The sequence below is a fragment of the Pavona decussata genome, unplaced genomic scaffold (genome assembly GCF_977016875.1).
Source record: "Pavona decussata unplaced genomic scaffold, jaPavDecu1.1 SCAFFOLD_161, whole genome shotgun sequence".
Lineage (NCBI taxonomy): Eukaryota > Metazoa > Cnidaria > Anthozoa > Scleractinia > Agariciidae > Pavona > Pavona decussata.
The window spans coordinates 853,022-875,882 of record NW_028145572.1 but is presented as its reverse complement, the minus strand read 5'-3'; the positions used below and the strand labels follow the sequence as shown (position 1 = coordinate 875,882).

Sequence of the window (22,861 nt, the reverse complement as noted above, 5' to 3'; positions counted from 1 at the left end):
GATTATGTTTTACATAAGTCTATTTTGGACAAATGCTATCAGACTGATGACACTTTTGTTTGCCCACAAAATATTTTGCATTTAGCTAATGGTACAGGATGGTTAGGATTTCCTTGGCATAAAAACAGTAAACTTACTTTCACTCGACGCCATACACAAGCTCCTGATTGTACAAACTTACATGTTCTCTACCACTTAGGCGGACGATATTGTCTTTCCACTCAGCAAGGCTCCTTGAAAGTTCATAATACTAGCAATGGTTCTTCACATATCATTCCATTATCACCACTCATGGTTTATCATTTTCCCTGCGAATTAACATTTCCTGAACAGCCACAAGGCCTTGGTAATTGCCCAGACAGGGTAGCTTTTCACATCCCAATATTCACAAAAACCACACTTCATTACATTCCGTGGGTTAATCATGATAGCAATATACTTGAAATACACTATCGCTCACTCAACCTCACTCCTCCACTTCATTTCGATAATTCAACATTGAAATCACTCGACAACACATACCGTTTACTAGATGGTCGCCTTACAACACAACTTACTTCGTTACAACACGATATTTCGAAAATCCACACAGAAAATACATCCAGTACACACACTTGGCTTCTTTACAGCGCGTTTGCACTCACACTGTTGAATACACTTTTTATTTCTCTGTTATGCTGTCGTATTTCTCGTCCGATTTTATTTCAATCACTTCCACAGGTTTTCTCCGCTCGAAAACAACACGCTTCGCACAGTTCAACCACAAAACTGTCAAAACAACGCAGTCGAATTAAGCAAACTGAACTCGAACGCGAAATCGAAAGCGAACCAGTTTTGTCTTCTACGGAATTACAGAATATTTCGATGTGTTCTACCTGTAATAAGCCTGTTACTACATGAATTAATTATAAACTTTTACACCGATCCATAGCTTCGTTCGATACCGATCTGAATACAACAAGATGCCTGCTATACTGGCATTACGCGTGATGCCCGGACTGATTCATTTATTCCAACTGTATGCTTCGCCGATTGATAAAACTATCCTTGCTAATGGAATAGTTTGAGTCACGACGATCGCGTTACGTTGTTCCCCTTGTGTTACGTTACTCAGGTTTTCAAGGGAAATTGCGGGAATTCCATTGCGATAACGTAAGCTTCTCAATGACCTCTTCTCTGTCTGCAGTCGTGGACTAAGACTGTCAAAGAAAGCACGATTCCTTCGCCAGGAACTCTCCAATTTCCACCGTTTTAGATGTCGAGTGCTTCTTAGAAGTTATTCTTTCGATTTATTGCTTCAAAATGGTGAAATTTCCGTTTGAAAACGGCACACTTGAGTCCAGAACATGTTAACAATATGGCTCCACAATTTAATGCAGTTTTAATGAAGAAATCAAATGATGCGTTGACGTCACACAGGTAAGGGTGAGTGGGTCCCCTCCCTAGCGATAAGAATGGATTTTGATTGGCCTGCCTTTGTTAAAGACAATCAGAACAATACATCCCGAGTAGGAGAGGGGTGAGTTTAATGAATAAATTAATGTACCGATTTGTAGCTACGAGGAAGAAAAAAAAAAAAAAGAAAAAAAAAAAAAATCGACCCGTTTTTAGACACGGTATGCCCCTTCAGGGCATCCCGCGTAATAAGTCATAATTTTACTTCCCACATGTTAACATCACATCACTTACCGCTGTTCGCGCTCACGGACGAATTCTCGCCGTATTCACTCTTTTTGTTTTGTTCATCACCAGTCGCCTTTTCTGTTTCGTTTTCCAGTATTACCACACTCACACACTTTGTTTACCATTGATTTGCGCTTGCAATTTCATGCACAGCTTCCCAAAACACAAGCCATGTCATATTATTTTTGTTCGCTACGTCATCTTTTCTGTTTCGGTACCAATCCTTTTCTTCGCTTTTGGTTCCAGGTCCTTGACGACCTATGGATTTGTTCAGCCTTTTGAGGCCTGCGCCTATTCCGCAAGTCATCGAATCTTTTCACAAAACTCATCAATTGTGTATTCCTTCTTACGGATATCGTCGCTTTGTTTCTGCTTGTTTATTTAGTTTTGCAAGTGATCTATACGATGTTTTTCTTAAACATGCTGACACTATTTATTCATCGCTTTGTGCACATTGCCATTCACAACACTCGGTAGATATTTTTTGTTTTGATGACACAGTTCATCCGTTTCAACTCAATTTTCTTATTGATCTCATAGAGTGTACTCCTCCAGCTGTCATCACTTCGAGTCAAATTTTTCCACTTTTACGTTTATGTAGCTATCTCTTATTGAAACCGCAATACATTTTCACGCTTTTACGATTGTATATTTTGCCAAGCAGTTATTCTCTTCCGCCACCAATGATGTTTGATTTGTTTTGCATACTAAACGAAAGCGGTTATACTGAAATTGCTAATTACTTTTTTCACCTTCACACCTTATGTAATCTTGATGAGTCGCTTTGGTTATATTAATTATTTTTTTTCTTACGCTTTTCGCTTTTTCCTTCAATATTTTCATTGTAGTTGGGTCAGTGGCCGGACCTCCGCCATTACCACATACTCATGTGTTCAGCTTATCCGCTGGTTTTCCTTCCTCACTTGAGCGGACCTCCGTTCGTGGCTATCTAAGGACAACCAGTAAAGCTGGACACATGATTATATACAATATCGTATTTACAGCGTTATATTTTTCATTTCCTTTCGCATATACATATGCGTATTTTTACGGTTCTTTATTTTTTCTTTCCCTCATTTCTTTCAGAAAGCGACTTCTCCACACTTTGCACTAGTACTTATCATGCCTGGTCGCAGAAAACGCTCCGCTCGCCATCGCGCCCGCATTGAAAAGTTTCTAGGGACTAAATGCCTCATTTGCTTCACGCCACAAGAAACCCCCTCGAAACCCTTACCCTGTTGTGGGTATCGCATACATGAGGATTGCCTTCTCTCATGTTTCCGCTTCGCAGTTGGGAACATGAGAGATTGTTGTCCTCATTGTAGGTCACCTATTACTTCCCATAATCACGGCCAACCAGTACCCCGGGGGCCCAACATCTTTTGTTTTGAAACCGTTTCCTATCCCCCACCATCCCCTCCACCTCCCGACTGGGAAAATGAATTTACGATTTTTAATTTTTTGGAGCCGGATGACATGGAGGAATTATTCCTCAGGGCCTCTTCATATGATCCCGGTTACCGGGATGGCTCGGTAAGCGGGATGAATTTTGCAGTCCGTTCATATGGGAAATTTCATCCCGGTTACCGAGATGAAAAGTGGTGACGCAGTCAATCGAGCGTGACATTTACCGAACAAGCCCGGCAATAATTTTTCATTTTTATCGGTTCTACAAACCTTAAAAGTATTATATCTTTATCTCTACTACGAAAAGGAATTATTTTGAACTAGAACATCTCAGAAATGAGCCGTAATTATCAAATATATCCGTTCTAAGACGCGAATGTTTGGTTATAGACTTCATCCCGGTAACCGGGATACCGTGTTCATATGAGAAAATTTTCGTCCCGGACTCCCGAGATCTCGGTCGCTGAAACCGAGATCTCGGTAACCGGGCTGGCCCACCTTCTCATATGAACACATCGAATTTTTTACAAAAGAAATAGGAATGAGGCGAGATCTCGGTAAGCGGGCTAGCCCGGTCAACCGGGATTATATGAAGAGGCCCTCAGTCATCCTATTCCACCCCCACCTCCGGGATGGGCAAGCTTCCGTCGCGGCCAGCAGTCCGAAGACCGCCGCCGTTGATTCAAATACAACAAATCAACTATAAAACCACACACACACACAAAAAAAACACAACAAAACAAAAATAACAACAACAAAAAAAAAACCTTTTTTAATCCTTGGGTATGTAATTTTTATCGGTTCTGAATGACCAACCTTATATTCTTGGCAGTTTATTTCTCTCTATATATATATTCAAGTTCCTCCGCTATTCTATTGTGTATAATGATAAAGGAATACATGTTTCCTACCTCTCGTTTTCAAAATCCTTGCGATTGTCTTCTGAGGTTTCTTGTTCGTACTATCTGCGCGTACGTTCTCTCTTTTTCATTTCTTGTGTTCCTTTCTCATTCGCAGTACAGCGGGTTATATATGTCTAGTAACGACACGTTTAGGGTTATCGCAAACCCTCGCTTCATTCGTGGGTTCCTTTTTTTTTTCATTTTTCGTACAGTGTGAGTTTCTCAATCCCTTTTTCTTTCTTTGTGAGCTCGGGACTAGCTCACTCTGAGAAGGGAGAATATGTTAAACAATAAAAATACGAACAATGTAGAAACTCACTCTTGTAATATTTTATTATTGGTTTGCTTGGGTTTATCTATTGTTCGGTGTTGGGAAGCGGTACAACATATACGTTATTTACGGGAATATTCGAATCAAAGGGATAAAAATGTTAAAAAGTTCAATGGTTTGTCCTTCTATTTATGTTTTAGTATAATGCTGACCTAGCTCTGATCAAATGTTGTTTTCTCCTGGTATAGATTTGGTATAAGCAGGTGTTCTGTTTTGGATTGTTTCCCAGGAAATTGATCTTTCTACCAAATATGTTTAAATACGTTTTTTCTCAAGAACAATACATTGTTTAGTTTGCCTGGAAATGGCCAACCTTCTTGTTTTTTATCGTTTTCTATTAAAGATATTCAGTGTTTCTTACCGAATCTATACCAGCCGATATCTTGTTATTTAAGTTAGTTTTTACTGTATTTATTTTAATAAAAATAATCTTTAGATCTTTTCATTTGAAGGTGACTGTCAATGTCAATACTTTTTGTTCTGTAACCACGTACTGTATTTTTAATAAGATAGCTGAAAGTTGTAAACACGTACACCTTAATTTATGGAAATAGGCGTGGACTTGTAGTACCGCCTTTCTTCTCGGAAAGTTGTTGTTTTACAACAAGAACACTGAACACTGCCTGAAACTTCATCCGAGTATGGTACAAACTAGTGATTGTGAATGTGTAGTTTTTATCGATACAAATATTCACTGTAATTTTTATATTTCTCCCGTTGCTTTATTTTGGTTGGACATATCGAAGAACCTAGTGAAAATCTTGAAAGAACGGTACATTTTTCACTGTAAATAAAGGGAAGGTACCCATTTCCAATTCCAACACTAACCAATCATAGAAGGGCTTACGTAAGCCTATGTTAGTAGTTGATGAGTTTTTGACAGTAGGTTGTCAATCATAGTCCAACCAACATAAAAGCAACGCGAGAAGTTCTTCGCTAGAGAATGTTGTATTGAAGCTGTAAAGAGAACTTGTAAGAATACAGTCAAGCCTTGAACAACAACTGTGTGTGCCTATTGAACTCAACCCGTGGAATACGCTGAGCTAATAACCCCCTTGGTTAGACAAAAAACGTTCTAACAAATTTTCTTGGGTTCTTTTACCGAATTCATGGTAGTTGATGTTCATTTTAAAGATGAAGATATCTGAATAACAATATATGTTATTTTAGGGTGTTTTGAACGTAAATACTATGATCTTAGGGTGATTGTGAAGATAAATATCCATTGTTGTAATTCTGTTATCAGCCACGTACTGAATATATAATTCGAGTTTTAGATTTTGTGACCACGTATTCATTAAAATTATGGAAACGTTAAACCAATCACGTTCGATGGAGAAGGCTAACACCTTCAACGAATCGACTTCTTGTACAATTTTTAAACAACAACTTTTAGTATTTTTCAGATTATCTTTGTAAAACCTTACCATATAAGTCTGAACTTTGTAACTTTGTTTGTTGGTGATATTTCTCTAGAAAGATGTCTTTGACTTGGTCAATAGATCGAAGGCACGGATGCAAATAAGTTCCTTGCATCCAATCACAGAAGGCTAAAAAATAACAAAGCGCCAAAGGCGGTATTTGAAGTACTTCAATCTTCGCCAGCAGAGAACGAGGAGACTTAATTAAGTCCAACTCCGGAGGCAAGAAGCCAAAGACCACACCACGGAGGATCACCCTTATCACCACAAGTATCTGAATTAACAGACAATCAATGAAAACGTTTGTAAAATAGTAACCTTTTAGGAACTTTTCAAGCATTAAGAAGAGATGAAAATAATGAACTAAAAGACGAAGTAAAAAAGAAGCAAAAAGGGCAGAAAGTCAAGAAAAATGATAGGTAGGTAAAAATTGGATAACCCAAATCATATACGATTCAATCCCCCTGCATTCAAAATTAGCATTTCTTCTATTAAGCAGAGGTTTTTATACTGTTTCTTGTACCTTCAGTAGCCTTAATCGTGGCAATTGTTGTTTTTGTCAGGACATCCTATTACCGTATTTCTCAGGACATTCCATTGCCGAATAGTAAGTCTGTGGAACAGTTTGGACAATTTCTTTAAACTCTGTAACTCTGTTCTTTAATTGTTTTTAAGCGTAAACTTCGAGCCAACTTATTCGTCGCTTTCTTTTCTAGTCTGTCTTAGCTTTGACATAAAGATTTTATCTTGTTACTTTTAGCGACCATTCTTTAGTTTAATTTTTACTTTTCCTTAATAAGTCATTGCATCATTGTAACTTTAAGAGTTACTATCGTTTTGACGTATAATATTGTAAATTAATTATTGTTGTCACTGAAAATCCCTTTCCAGGGAGTGTCATTAAACTTTGTATTGTATTATCTATCTAGAAGAGAGTTGATTGTAGAACAGAGTAAGCCGAACTGTTGCAAGTTCATAAGGCAATAAAGAAGAGTCAACTGAGAAGCTATTGGATCTTTTGTTGAAGTGAACCCAACTAATTCCCCGTAATAGGTTCTTTCAACAAGCTGGTGGACAGAGCCGGGTCGATTTCCGTACGTGGATAGATTTCCGTACGTAGATGAGTAGCCGTGGACGAGGTTCCCTTGTACCTAACGGACCACTACGCTTACCACGCTCTCTACCGCGAGTGCTTGAAGTCCAACAGTTAAACCACCAAATTCGCCACTTGGAGCGCCGTCTTTGCCCACTTCAACCGCGGCGAACTGCCGGACGTTAAGTCGTCCTTTTTCTTTGGTTCTCTAAGTTCGTAAGGCAATAAAGAAGAGTCACCTGAGAAGCTATTGGATCTTTTGTTGAAGTGAACCCATCTAATTCCCCGTAAAAGGTTCTTTCAACAAGTAAAGAAGGGCTTAGCCAATTCAGGGAAGTCAAGTACAAAAGTCTGTTTGGAAGTTTTCACGCCAACGCTGGAGGTTGTGGTGAAATGAGGCATAGCAAAGCGCCAAAGGCGGTATTTGAAGTACTTCAATCTTTGCCAGCATAGAACGAGGAGACCAACGCGTCGCCTAAGTCCAACTCAGGAGGCAAGAAGCCAAAGACCACACCACGGAGGATCACCCTTATCATTACAATCAATGAAAACGTTTGTACAATAGAAACCTTTTGGGAACTTTTCAAGCATTAAGAAGAAGTGAAAATAATGAATTAAAAGACAAAGTAAAAAAGAAACAAATAAGAAGCAAAAAGGGCAGAAAGTCAAGAAAAATGATAGGTAGGTAAAAATTGGATAACCCAAAACGTCAACGATTCAATCCCCCTGTATTCAAAATTAGCATTTCTTCTATTAAGCAGAGGTTTTTATACTGTTTCTTGTACCTTCAGTAGCTTTAATCTTGGCAATTATTGTTTTTGTCAGGACATCCTATTACCGTATTTGTCAGGACATCCTATTGCCGTATAGTAAGTCTGTGGAACAGTTTGGACAATTTCTTTAAACTCTGTAACTCTGTTCTTTAATTATTTTTAAGTGTAAACTTCGAGCCAACTTATTCACCGCTTTCCTTTCTAGTCTGTCTTAGCTTTTACATAAAGATTTTATCTTGTTACTTTTAGCAACCATTCTTTAGTTTAATTTTTACTTTTCCTTAATAAATCATTGCATCATTGTAACTTTTAGAGTTACTATCGTTTTGACGTATAATATTGTAAATTAATTATTGTTGTCACTGAAAATCCCTTTCCAGGGAGTGTCATTAAACTTTGTATTGTATTATCTATCTAGAGGAGAGTTGATTGTAGAACAGAGTAAGCCGAACTGTTGCAAGTTCGTAAGGCAATAAAGAAGAGTCAACTGAGAAGCTATTGGATCTTTTGTTGAAGTGAACCCAACTAATTCCCCGTAATAGGTTCTTTCAACAAGCTGGTGGACAGAGCCGGGTCGATTTCCGTACGTGGATAGATTTCCGTACGTAGATGAGTAGCCGTGGACGAGGTTCCCTTGCACCTAACGGACCACTACGCTTACCACGCTCTCTACCGCGAGTGCTTGAAGTCCAACGGTTAAACCACCAAATTCGCCACTTGGAGCGCCGTCTTTGCCCACTTCAACCGCGGCGAACTGCCGGACGTTAAATTATCCTTTTTCTTTGGTTCTCTAAGTTCGTAAGGCAATAAAGAAGAGTCAACTGAGAAGCTATTGGATCTTTTGTTGAAGTGAACCCAGCTAATTCCCCGTAAAAGGTTCTTTCAACAAGTAAAGAAGGGCTTAGCCAATTCAGGGTAGTCAAGTACAAAAGTCTGTTTGGAAGTTTTCACGCCAACGCTGGAGGTTGTGGTGAAATGAGGCATAACAAAGCTCCAAAGGCGGTATTTGAAGTACTTCAATCTTCGCCAGCATAGAACGAGGAGACCAACGCGTCGCTTAAGTCCAACTCAGTAGACAAGAAGCCAAAGACCACACCACGGAGGATCACCCTTATCACCACAATTATCTGAATTAACAGACAATCAATGAAAACGTTTGTAAAATAGTAACCTTTTAGGAACTTTTCAAGCATGAAGAAGAGGTCAAAATAATGAACTAAAAGACGAAGTAAAAAAGAAACACATAAGAAACCAAAAGAGCAGAAAGTCAAGAAAAATGATAGGTAGGTAAAAATTGGATAACCCAAAACGTCAACGATTCAATCCCCCTGTATTCAAAATTAGCATTTCTTCTATTAAGCAGAATTTTTATACTGTTTCTTGTACCTTCAGTAGCTTTAATCTTGGCAATTATTGTTTTTGTCAGGACATCCTATTGCCGTATAGTAAGTCTGTGGAACAGTTTGGACAATTTCTTTAAACTCTGTAACTCTGTTCTTTAATTATTTTTAAGTGTAAACTTCGAGCCAACTTATTCACCGCTTTCCTTTCTAGTCTGTCTTAGCTTTTACATAAAGATTTTATCTTGTTACTTTTAGCAACCATTCTTTAGTTTAATTTTTACTTTTCCTTAATAAATCATTGCATCATTGTAACTTTTAGAGTTACTATCGTTTTGACGTATAATATTGTAAATTAATTATTGTTGTCACTGAAAATCCCTTTCCAGGGAGTGTCATTAAACTTTGTATTGTATTATCTATCTAGAGGAGAGTTGATTGTAGAACAGAGTAAGCCGAACTGTTGCAAGTTCGTAAGGCAATAAAGAAGAGTCAACTGAGAAGCTATTGGATCTTTTGTTGAAGTGAACCCAACTAATTCCCCGTAATAGGTTCTTTCAACAAGCTGGTGGACAGAGCCGGGTCGATTTCCGTACGTGGATAGATTTCCGTACGTAGATGAGTAGCCGTGGACGAGGTTCCCTTGTACCTAACGGACCACTACGCTTACCGCGCTCTCTACCGCGAGTGCTTGAAGTCCAACGGTTAAACCACCAAATTCGCCACTTGGAGCGCCGTCTTTGCCCACTTCAACCGCGGCGAACTGCCGGACGTTAAATTATCCTTTTTCTTTGGTTCTCTAAGTTCGTAAGGCAATAAAGAAGAGTCAACTGAGAAGCTATTGGATCTTTTGTTGAAGTGAACCCAGCTAATTCCCCGTAAAAGGTTCTTTCAACAAGTAAAGAAGGGCTTAGCCAATTCAGGGTAGTCAAGTACAAAAGTCTGTTTGGAAGTTTTCACGCCAACGCTGGAGGTTGTGGTGAAATGAGGCATAACAAAGCTCCAAAGGCGGTATTTGAAGTACTTCAATCTTCGCCAGCATAGAACGAGGAGACCAACGCGTCGCTTAAGTCCAACTCAGTAGACAAGAAGCCAAAGACCACACCACGGAGGATCACCCTTATCACCACAATTATCTGAATTAACAGACAATCAATGAAAACGTTTGTAAAATAGTAACCTTTTAGGAACTTTTCAAGCATGACGAAGAGGTCAAAATAATGAACTAAAAGACGAAGTAAAAAAGAAACACATAAGAAACCAAAAGAGCAGAAAGTCAAGAAAAATGATAGGTAGGTAAAAATTGGATAACCCAAAACGTCAACGATTCAATCCCTCTGTATTCAAAATTAGCATTTCTTCTATTAAGCAGAGGTTTTTATACTGTTTCTTGTACCTTCAGTAGCTTTAATCTTGGCAATTATTGTTTTTGTCAGGACATCCTATTACCGTATTTGTCAGGACATCCTATTGCCGTATAGTAAGTCTGTGGAACAGTTTGGACAATTTCTTTAAACTCTGTAACTCTGTTCTTTAATTATTTTTAAGCGTAAACTTCGAGCCAACTTATTCACCGCTTTCCTTTCTAGTCTGTCTTAGCTTTTACATAAAGATTTTATCTTGTTACTTTTAGCAACCATTCTTTAGTTTAATTTTTACTTTTCCTTAATAAATCATTTCATCATTGTAACTTTTAGAGTTACTATTGTTTTGACGTATAATATTGTAAATTAATTATTGTTGTCACTGAAAATCCCTTTCCAGGGAGTGTCATTAAACTTTGTATTGTATTATCTATCTAGAAGAGAGTTGATTGTAGAACAGAGTAAGCCGAACTGTTGCAAGTTCGTAAGGCAATAAAGAAGAGTCAACTGAGAAGCTATTGGATCTTTTGTGAAGTGAACCCAGCTAATTCCCTGTAATAGGTTCTTTCAACAAGCTGGTGGACAGAACCGGGTCGATCTCCGTACGTGGATAGATTTCCGTACGTAGATGAGTGGCCGTGGACGAGGTTCCCTTGTACCTAACGGACCACTACGCTTACCACGCTCTCTTCCGCGAGTGCTTGAAGTCCAACGGTTAAACATCCAAATTCGCCACTTGGAGCGCCGTCTTGGCCGACTTCAACCGCAGCGAACTGCCGGACGTAAAGTTGTCCTTTTTCTTTGGTTCTCTAAGTTCGTAAGGCAATAAAGAAGAGTCAACTGAGAAGCTATTGGATCTTTTGTTGAAGTGAACCCATCTAATTCCCCGTAATAGGTTCTTTCAACAAGTAAAGAAGGGCTTAGCCAATTCAGGGAAGTCAAGTACAAAAGTCTGTTTGGAAGTTTTCACGCCAACGCCGGAGGTTTTGGTAAAATGAGGCATAACAAAGCTCCAAAGGCGGTATTTGAAGTACTTCAATCTTCGCCAGCATAGAACGAGGAGACCAACGCGTCGCTTAATTCCAACTCAGGAGGCAAGAGGCAAAAGATCACACCACGAAGAGTCACCGTTATCACCACAATTATCAGAATTAACAGACAATCAATGAAAACTATTTTATCATGTTTTATTGGGCCCTTTCACCGACGAGTATTGTTTGCACGCAGAAGCCCATTAGCCTGAACGTACAAATACACTAAAGATAGCGAGGACCTCATTTTCTGAACTCCCTTACAACACACCTGTCTCAAGGAAAGAAGAGTTTAGCCAAGGCAGGGAAGTCGAATACAAAAGTCTGTTTGGAAGTTTTCACGCCAACGCTGGATGTTGTGGTGAAATGAGGCATAACAAAGCTCCAAAGGCGGTATTTGAAGTACTTCAATCTTCACCAGCATGGAACGAGGCGACCAACGCGTCGCTTGATTCCCACTCAGTAGACAAGAAGCCAAAGGCCACACCATGGAGGATCACCCTTATCATCTCAATTATCTGAATTAACAGACAATCAATGAAAACGTTTGTAAAATAGTAACCTTTTAGAAACTTTCCAAGCATTAAGAAGAGGTGAAAATAATGAACTAAAATACGAATTTAAAAAGAAACACATAAGAAGCCAAACAGAAAGTCAAGAAAAATGATAGTAGAGAAGAGAACTGTGACTTGTAACGTTTAAAGAAAGACATAAAAAACAACCAAGTCTTCCAAACTACATCAACTTCTCCTAGCGTAGAACGAGAAGACGAAAACCTCGCATCATTCACTTTTTTGTTAACAAACAAGGAATTTCATAATTGATTCACATTCTATGTTTTTCACTTGTTCTGTACCACTTTCAATGAAAAGATTCTCACTGAAATGTCAACCACCTGTAGTGCTTATGATCGTGTTGTAATCCAGGAGCTTATTGAGATTGTGGCAAAATCGCATCAGCTAGAATCATCAATGGAAAAAGTATTTAAAGTTAAATTATTTAAATATTATGCTTATGATACTTAATATATTTATGGGCCTGTTGGCGTATATTCGCTATTACACCGATTTCTGATGTAATAAATTAGTTCAAGGGTAAATTGATGTCGTCACTTCTTTATCCAAGCTAGATTATCACAAGGATCTCGCAGATGGCACATCGTGGTACTTTTCCATACTTGATGGTCATGGCCCTCCTGGAACAGTAAAGAAGACAACGATCATCCGCCTGCCGAGGTTGCCTTATGGCGCTGGTGTGGAGAAAAAATGCATTGAATGTTAGACTTTCACTACCCCTTCGAACAAGAAGATTGAAATGTCAACCATTGGTAGTGAATATCATTTAGAAGCTAATCCAAGTGATGAAGACATTCATGACCGTGTTGTTATCCAGGAACTTATTAAGAGTGACGCACAGTACATCAGCTGACGTCATTTAATGGTTTGTGTTGTCGTATGTGTCGCATGCCGTCGAAACTGTCATCGCACTTTTACAAGCAGATTTCTCTAGTATGCCAAACCTCAATCTATATCTATCCACTGCGACTGGCTCAGACTGAGTGGGAGAGGATATTTCTTAGGAGGCTAGAAGATAAACTCAAAAGTGATCACATTACTGAAAAAGTGTTCAGATAAAATCTTAAATTCCACTGGCGTCATACAATGCATTTCTTTAAAGTGAAGTCGCACGTGTGGTGTACGATTTCTCTGGAGCGAGAAGAAAAAGAAGAGGACGTAGAGAGAGAAGTAAAGGGCAGTTAATTGAAGAAAAATAGACGTAAATTCAAGTCAGCATGAGCCTGTGATACAAACGTTTTGGCCAAGACCAGTACCCAAGCAAGTGACGAGTTAACCTTTCACACTGGTGACTGAATTAACCTGACCACAGAATCCCCCTTCAACCTTAGTGGTGGGAATGAATGACATCGTTTTGTACTAACAGCACACTTAAACCTTTTGACATATAAAAGTAGAGAACAAGTTACAATTCGTCATTGATCTGTCTGCTTTTTGTACACAATATTCATTTGTAGATATCTGCCGGACAATTGGAAAATGATCCTTGATTGATTGACACCACCAATGTCCTTGACCTCATACGTCTCCACAAGGGAGATTTGTGCGCATGCTTGACTGCAGGTGTTGCATTTTAAAGAGATTCAACATCGTCTCTGAAGTAGCAAATGTGCAAACTCATTTACAAGAAGATAACTACATCGAGACAGAGCTTGGCGAATTTTGGAGCGAAAAAGAGACATTTAGCAAACATTTAGGTGATAACAAGCGGGAAATTTTACTCTTTTTCAACTTATCATGGTCAAGACGCCTTCTAGAGCACCATTTACGGCAGTCTTTCATTAAAATTCAAAGGACACGGCTTCCGATGAAAACAAAGTTGTACAGATAGCTGTGAAAACCGTCGAGCAAGCTAAACGTTCAGCCGAAGGTTCACCTGACAATGCCCCTTCGCGAAAGAGATCTGAATTTGGGGAGATCACAAATGCAACTTTAGATCCTCAAGGAGGCAAGGGTCCGAAGAAGAGGCAAGCGAAAAGCGGTGTGATTCGAAAAGAATCGCAGCGGCAAAGAAAGCCAAAGGTCGCTGCGAAGGCAAATCCTAAACAGCGTCGAAGCAAAAAGAAAGAATCTTCTGTTAAGAAGCCTGTTGTTATTGAAGTGGAAGACGACTCTCCGTCTGGTGAAATCTTGGGCTCCCAGGATTCACTCGAAGAATCGTCAGCGAGTTTTCAAGACTCTGCAATCTACAAGCAGTTCTGGATCAGGTCTGGATGCAAGCATACCTCAAAATGGCAGTGATTTTGCAATGTCCAGCCTAGAAGCATCCTCCAGCTTTGATTCCAATAAAAATACCAAAGATGACTCAAAACAGGAACAAGAGTAGGAAAAGACAGGAACTTCGGCTGATGATGAAGTGATTGATATTGATGCCGACTTATCTGATCCGGTAACTGTTTCAGAGTATGCAAATAAGTTATTTGTTAACATGAAGAGGAGAGAGGAACTGCTCCCACTATCAAACTACATGGAGACTCAAAATGGAGTAACTCCCACAATGCGAGCCATTTTAGTTGACTGGTTGGTGGGGGTGCAAGAGTGTTTGGAATTGTATCACGACACTCTTTATTTTGACGTAAAGCTTGTCGATCATTTCCTTGAGAGAAACTCCATCAAAAAAGATGAAATTCAACTTGTTGGTGCAACCACTCTTATCATTTCATCTAAAATTGAGGAGCGACACCCACCCGGTATGGATGACTTCATATACATCTGTGATGATGCATACCAGCAGCAGCAGTTCATTGCCATGGAAAGCAGAATTATGCGTAGCTTAGGATTTGACATCAACATTCCAATACCATACAGATTTTTAAGGAGATATGCAAAGGCTGCCTTTGCAAGCATTGAAACCCTCACACTGGCTCGCTTCCTCTACAGTTTTTTCTCCTTGAGAGTCGCTTCATTACTTACAGAACCTCGTACATGGGGGCGTCATGTCTCTACCTTGCCCTGTTAATGAACAATTCCAGTGGGTGGACTCCAACTCTGGTTCATTACACAGGTTACACAAAGGATGAGTTACGAGACTGTGTGCTGAATTCAATGAACGCCGCACCAACAAACAAGAACCTCATGACAGTGAGAAACAAGTACTCGCATAAGGTGTTCCATGAAGTCGCTACAATACCTGCCTTGGACACATGCGTACACTGACCATTCAAATATAGAAACTGTATCTTATAGATATAGTTGTGGGCAAAATTGTGTAGAAATAATAAATTCAAGTATTATTAAGCATTTACCTCCAAGTTTTTAGTATTAAAAAATAGTTAATTTTCCTGAAAACTTGTACAGTCCATTTTTGCCAGGACAATATTCAAACTCATTATTCACGTTTTATTCATTAGACAATTAGCTTTTTTTATTTGCATTTATTTTGATGAGTTCATGTAATTTTCGTTTTAGGCAATACAGATTATCTTTTAAAGGAATTTTCCTTGCCTTGTCAGACTACCATCTTTCCGTTTTTCTGGCAGATAGTCGTGCGAGAAGAAAAAGCGTTTGCGCGCAATTTTTTCCACGTGTCTCGCCTGTTCTCGCTTTCAAGACCAATGTACTGAATGACTTGATTTTGATTTCTTGATTTTGTGACGCGAATTGTGATGTTTGAAACATTTCTTGAAATAACCTTTTTTACAAATAAAATTTGTCGTAATTTTTTGGCGAATATTTGTGCTGTTCAAAAGAAACATTGCACCGACGCTTTTAGTTGGTAGCAGGAGCTGTTGGTAGCCAAACCTGAACGTTTCGCTGTTTCTTATTAAGCTTTTCCACACTTTTAAAATGTATTTCTGTAAATACGTTTACTTTAGTACGCTTCATTGCTGGGTAAGAACGACCTGTAAATATTATAATTGGATCCAAGCAAGAAAATAATAAAGAAGAAATATATTTATGTAACAAAATTAAAAAAAAAAAAAAAAAAACGCCGTCCGGATGGCTCAGTTGGTAGAGCACCTGGCTCCCGCGTGCGGGAGGTCGCGGGTTCAAGGCCCGGCCGGACCAACACTCAGGGTCTTTAAATTAATTGAGGAGAAGAGTGCTGCCTTTGTAACGACATCTGCTAATGGTTAGACTTTCTAGTCTTCTTGAATAAGGGCGATGAATCGTAGGTCCCGTCTCACAACCCGTGTTCATGATCACTTTGTGGGACGTTATTGAACCTACACACTGTTCGCAAGAGTAGGGGACGTAGTTCCCGGTGTTGTGGTCTGACCTTCTACCTTTCACCCCATAGAATTGTAAACCGCCATGACACTTGGTGATATGTGCGGTATATAAGAATTTCATTCATTTCATTCATTCATTCATTCATTTACATCCAAAGTTAAAACGTCGAAAGGGTGATTCCCAAAATGTTGACAGAAGAAAGAATTTTTCACAAAAATATCAACCATAAGAGCTGAGGTAAATTAAAAAATAAACTCTAATATGCAAACAGTTAATGCATTCACTTTTTTTAATAAGCAGGGCGTTTATAATCATGTACTTTTATAAATAAATTGTCAGTCATCTTGTTTGATCAAAAATGTGAACATTAAAACAATGCCTTTGTTTCATCATAAAAAAAACATCTCAGTGACCACCAAATGAAGGATCCACAAATCCAACATTCTTCTGAAAATTTCTTGCAGGATATCTTATTGAAGGAAATTTTTTTTCCATCCAAAGCCTCAGCTGAAAGTGTTAAACTCTATTCAAGATAAGTAATTTGTACAATTTGTACATAAATTTACTTTGTAATAAACGTGTACTTCTGATATATTCTTCCTTTGCAGTTGTTACTTTTCTTGGATCAAGTAAGTGATCTAGTATCCCGTGAGGCATGGGTTGTAATCTTAATGTTTAATATTCGTAGTACTAATAAGATGTAACACATTGAGATACATCATACTATGAATAGGAAATTAAAAAAGGAAGTGTCGAAACTTTTTTGATCGAAACGGCCATTATTTCCACTCAACATCAATAGAAGTCGCTTTTCTTTAGCCATACCCCAATCAAAAACCTCTGGATTTGGCGGATGGCTACGATTTGTACAGCGCAGAAGATGTGGCCATATCCAAACAAGGTGCCTTAAGGTGCTGGTGTGGACAAATGAAAAATTGAATACGAGACCGCTTTCACTTCCCCCTCCAACATGAAGATTGAAATGTCAACCATTAGTAGTGAATATCATCTAAAAGTTAATCCAAGTGATGAAGACATTCTGTAAAAATCATGGTTGTGTTGTTATCCAGGAACTTATGAAGAGTGAGGCACAGTTCATCAGCTGACGTCATTTAAAGGTTGGTGTTGTCGTATGTCACACGCCGTCGAAACTGTCATCGTACATTTACAAGCAGATTTCTCCAGTATGCCAACCTTCAATCTATATCTACCCACTGCGACTGGCTCAGACTGAGTGGGAGATCAGATTTTTTACGAGGCTAGAAGTCAAACACATGCGTGATACAATCTTAAATTCCACTGGCGTCATATAATACATTTGCAGGTTTGCATTTGACATACTTGTAGCCTTTCTTTAAAGTGAAGTCGCTAGCTAGACGTGTAGTGTAAGATTTCTCTGGAGCGAGAAGAAAAAGATTACCGAAGAGACGTAGAGAAAGAAGTAAAGGGCAGTTAATTGAAGAAAAATAGACGTAAATTCAGGTCAGCATGAGCCTGTGTTACAAACGTTTTGGCCAAGACCAGTACCCAAGCAAGTGGCGAGTTAACCTTTCACACTGGTGACTAAATTCACCTGACCACAAAATCCTCCTTCCACCTTCGTGGTGGGAATGAATAACATCGTTTTGTACTAACAGCGCACTTGAACCTTTGCACATATAAAAGTAGAGAACAAGTTACAATTTGTAATAAATCTGTATGCTTTTTGTACACAATATTCATTTGTAGACACCCGCCGGGCAATTGGAAAATAATCCTTGATTGATTGACACCACCAATGTCCTTGACCTCATACGTGTCCACAAGGGAGACTTGTGCGCATGCTTGACTGCGACTGTCGTATTCTATAAAGATTCAACATCGTACCTGAAGAAGCCCATGTGTAACCTCATTTCCTTCCAAAGTGATCGACATTCCCAAGTCACTCGAGGAAGAAGCAGACGTAGCGTGATTTCCAAAACGACGAAAGAAGGATTTTTCTCAAAAGTCGATCAATTTACCATAAGAGCTGAGACAAATTAAAAAATAAACTCTAAAAATATGCAAGCATGGTTTTATAATCATGAATGTACTTTTATAACTGGATTGTCAGTTATCTTGTTTGATCAAGAAAGTAATCATTAATGCCATGCTTTTGTTTCACCATCGTAAAAACATTCCAATGACCACCAAACGAAGGACCCACAAATCCAACATCTTCCAAATTTCTCCCCCAGCAGATGCTATTGGAGGTGAGAATTTTCATCCAAAGCCTCAGCTGAAGGTGTTAAACTTTGTTGAGGATAAGTAATTTGTAAATAAATTTACTTTGTAATAAATGTGTACTTTTGATATGTTCTTCCTTGGCAGCTGTTACTTTTTTAGATAAGTGATCGTAGTATCCCATCAGGCATGGGTTTTACTCTTAATATTTTGAGTACTAATAACATGTAGCATATTGAGAAATGTCGTCACATCGAAGATCAGTATTATGATTAGAACGGTTTTTGATCGAAACAGCTATTATTTCCACCGACACAAATGGAAGTCGCATCTTTTTAGCTACACCCCGATAAAACAGCTCTGTATTTTGGGGCTGGCTATGATTTGTACAGCGCGGAAAATGTGGTCACCCCGAAGCAAGGTAAGGCTTTAGTGAAAACAGACATCATCGTTGCTTTGCCTGAAGGACGTTACGTTGCAGTTACCCCAGGATCTGGCCTTTCGTGGAGGCAGCACTTGGTGTCAGCATAGATTTCATCTGCTTCATGATGCTGTGGGACACTTTTCTTCTTGTCAAAAAGTGACTGTAAAGTTCATCGTGGCCGTCTCATTGCTTCAACTTATCATTGAGAGAATAAGCACTCCTCGTCTTGTGGGAGTTAAGGAGCTCGTGGGATAGCTGGCTATGGGTATACAGGGAAACAGAATGAACATCGTTTGCCCAAGTCATTGAAGGCCATTTAAACACCTCAGTTTCCCAAGAAACTAGCAATCAATTTCGTAGAAGGAAAGGAAGAATTCCAGAACAAACGCTTTAAAAGAAAGACAAAATGTAAAGAAAGAGAGGAACAAAATGAAAGAAGGAAAGAAAGAGAGACAGGGGAGGCCGTACTATTTTAGTTTTCAAAATAAAAGATTTAGTTCACCAAGGCATCACTCCTTTGTTGCCATCTTTAGCCACTCATCTTACTTTCCATCGTCAAGCATTGACTAATTTGGCTTACCAATTCGTCCAGACAACAACAACAACAAAAAAAAAAAAGACGTCGGTTGTAACCAAAAACATTTTTTGCAAAAGAGAGTTGAGTCCCATCACTATTGTTAGAAGATAAAATTTGCTATCGATGAAAAGTGTTTGCGTATATTGTTTTAGAAACTTAAAAAGATTATAACTTACTTGTTTTGGTGTTGGGAATCAAAGAGTATTCCACAAATTTGTTGTATGTTTTTTGGAAATATTGAAAAATAAATTGGCTTTCCAACAACATAGATTAATCAGAATTGTCCCCCATTGTGAGAAAATAGTTTTGTTTAAGTTCATAGTTCACTTACTGTTAGTCGTGACTTTGGAAGTTTATAGTTATGATCAACGTATACTTTCTCTTATCATAAATTCGGTATGAAACAGCTGTTTTATATTACCGCGCCAACTCGCCTTTTTCAAATGATCATACACGATAGACGTGGCCATGACATCCCCGGATGACATCTCGGTTCTAGTCAGGTTAAAAACAATTGAACATGAATTCCAGGGGATTGAGAAGTAGTAAAGTCACAGAATGAAAGAAGGTTAAAGAAGAGAGTGTTGGAGTGCTCCATCTTTCCCAAGAAGCCCTCTAACACTATGTTAGTCCATTTTCAATTTATATTTGTTTTGCAAAAACTTCATTACTTAAGGTTGTCAAAATAAAAAAATAGTAAATAAACAATAAACAATGAAACACACTGCTCGCAGCCTCGAGTACTTGTCATAATTGTGCTAGTAGTTTTATAATATAGTTTACTGTTAATAGTTTGAGTACTAATAACATGTAGCATATTGAGAAATGTCGTCGCATTGTAGATCAATATTATGATAAAAAAAGTTTTTTTTTTATCGAAAGAGCCATTATTTCCACCGACACAAATCAAAGTCGCATTTATTTAGCTACACCACGATCAAACAGCTCTCAGTAGATTTTGGGGTTGGCTATGACTTGTACAGCGACGAAAATGTGGTCGCATCGAAGCAAGGTAAGGCTTTAGTAAAAACAGACATCATTGTTGCTTTGCCTGAAGGACGTTACGATGCAGTTACCCCAGGATCTGGCCTTTCGTGGAGGCAACACTTGGTGCCAGCATAGATTTCATCTGCTTCATGATGCTGTGGGACACTTTTTCTTCTTGTCAAAAAGTGACTATGAAGTTCATCGTGGCGTTCTCATTGCTTCAACTTACCACTGGGAGAATAAGTACTCCTCGTCTTGTGGGAGTTGAGGAGCTCGTGGGAGAGCCGGCTATGGGTCTACAGGAAAACAGAACGAACATTGTTTGCCCAAGGCATTGAAGGCCATTTAAACACCTCAGTTTCCTAAGAAACTACCAACCAATTTCTTAGAAGGAAAGAAAGAATTGCAGAACAAAAGCTTTGAAAGAAAGGCAAAATGTAAAGAAAGAGGAAACAAAATGAAAGAAGGATAGAAAGAGAGGCAGGGGAGGCCGTAGTATTTTAGTTTGCAAAACAACAAATTTAGTTCACCAAGGCATCGCTCCTTTGTTGCCATCTTTAGCCATTTATTATCTTGCTTTCCATCGTCAAGCATTGACTAATTTGACTTACCAATACGACCAGCGTCTACCAGGCAGATTGGCTCTTCTTGGCGTTTTGCAAAAGAGAGTTGAGTCCCCTCACTATTGTTAAAAGATAAAATTTGCTGTCGATGAAACGTGTTCGCGTATATTGCTTTAGAAAGTTAAAAGATTATAAGTAACTTGTGTTGGTGTTGGGAATCAAAGAGTATTCCACAAATTTATTGTATTTATTTGGAAATATTGAACAATAACTTAACCTTCCAGCAACATAATTTAATCAATGTTGTCCCCCATTGTGAGAAAATAGTTTTGTTTAAGTTCATAATTTACGTACTGTTAGGCGTACTTTGAAGGTTTATAGCTATGATCAACGTATACTTTCTCTTATCATGAATTCGGTATGAAACAGGTGTTTTAATTATAACCGCGACAATTCGCCTTTTTCAACTGATGATGCACGATAGACATGTCCTTGACATCTCGGTTCTGGTCAGGTTAAAAAGAATTGAACGAGAGTTCGTCGAAGATTGAGAAGTTGTAAAGTTATAGAATAAAAGAAAGTTAAAGAAGTGAGTGTTGGAGTGCTCCTTCTTCCCCAAGAAACCCTGTAACACTATGTTACTCCATTTCCAATTCATATTTGTTTTGCAAACACTTCATTACTTAAGGTTGTCAAAATAAAAAATAAATAAATAAATAAATAAACAATGAAACACACTGCTCGCAGCCTCGAGTACTTGTCATAATTGTGCTAGTAGCCTTATAATATAGTTTACTCTTAATATTTTGAGTACTAATAACATGTAGCATATTGAGAAATGTCATTGCATTGTAGATCAAAATTATGATTAGAAAGTTTCTTTTTTTATCGAAAGAGCCATTATTTCCACCGACACAAATCAAAGTCGCATTTCTTTAGCTACATCCCGAACAAACAGCTCTGAATTTTGGGGTTGGCTATGATTTGTACAGCGCAGAAAAATGTGGTAACATCGAAACAAGGTAAAGCTTTAGTGAAAACAGACATCATCGTTGCTTTGCCTGAAGAACGTTACGTTTGCAGTTACCCCAAGATCTGACCTTTGGTGGAGGCAACACTTGGTGTCAGCATAGATTTCATCTGCTTTATGATGCTGTGGGACACATTTCTTCTTGTCAAAAAGTGACTATGAAGTTCATCGTCGCGGTCTTATTGCTTCAACTTATCAATTGAGAGAATGAGCACTCCTCGTCTTGTGGGAGTTGAGGAGCTCGTGGGAGAGCCGGCTATGGGTCTACAGGAAAACAGAACGAACATTGTTTGCCCAAGGCATTGAAGGCCATTTAAACACCTCAGTTTCCTAAGAAACTACCAACCAATTTCTTAGAAGGAAAGAAAGAATTGCAGAACAAAAGCTTTGAAAGAAAGGCAAAATGTAAAGAAAGAGGAAACAAAATGAAAGAAGGATAGAAAGAGAGGCAGGTTTGTTTAGTTAGTTTAGTTAGTTTGCAAAATAACAAATTTAGTTCACCAAGGCATCACTCCTTTGTTGCCATCTTTAGCCACTCATTATCTTGCCATCTTGCCATCGTCAAGCATTGACTAATTTGGCTTACCAATTCGTCCAGACAACAGCAACAACAACAATAACAAAAAGACGTCGGTTGTAACCAAAAAACATATCCTTTTTCGTTTAGGTTCTCTTCCAGCGTCTACCAGGCGGATTGGCTCTTCTCGGCGTTTTGAAAAAGAGAGTCGAGTCCCATCACTATTGTTAGAAGAAAAAATTTGCTATCGATAAAAAGTGTTCGCGTATATTGTTTTAGTTAAATTAAAAAATTATATGAGTAAGTTGTTTCGGTGTTGGGAATATTATTGTATGTATTTTGGAAATGTTGAACAAGAAGTTTCCGACAACATAGATTAATCAGTGTTGTCCCCTATTGTGGTTAAGTTCATAGTTTACTTACTGTTAGGCGTACTTAGAAGGTTGATAGCTATGATAAACGTATATA

General features: G+C 38.5%; 2 long non-coding RNA genes and 1 pseudogene across 2 annotated transcripts in view; 2 read left to right on the top strand and 1 right to left on the bottom strand.

Moving 5' to 3' along the window:
* LOC146464593 (uncharacterized) overlaps nucleotides 1–22,861 on the bottom strand; it is a 78,157-nt gene that overhangs the window by 25,507 nt on the left and 29,789 nt on the right. The window lies entirely within an intron of this gene.
* Nucleotides 8,045–12,538, top strand: LOC146464595 (uncharacterized). Its single transcript, XR_014868422.1, has 3 exons — nucleotides 8,045–8,525; nucleotides 9,441–9,835; nucleotides 10,876–12,538. It is a non-coding gene; the product is annotated as an uncharacterized LOC146464595 (long non-coding RNA).
* LOC146464594 (G2/mitotic-specific cyclin-B3 pseudogene) lies at nucleotides 13,007–17,322 on the top strand (annotated as a pseudogene).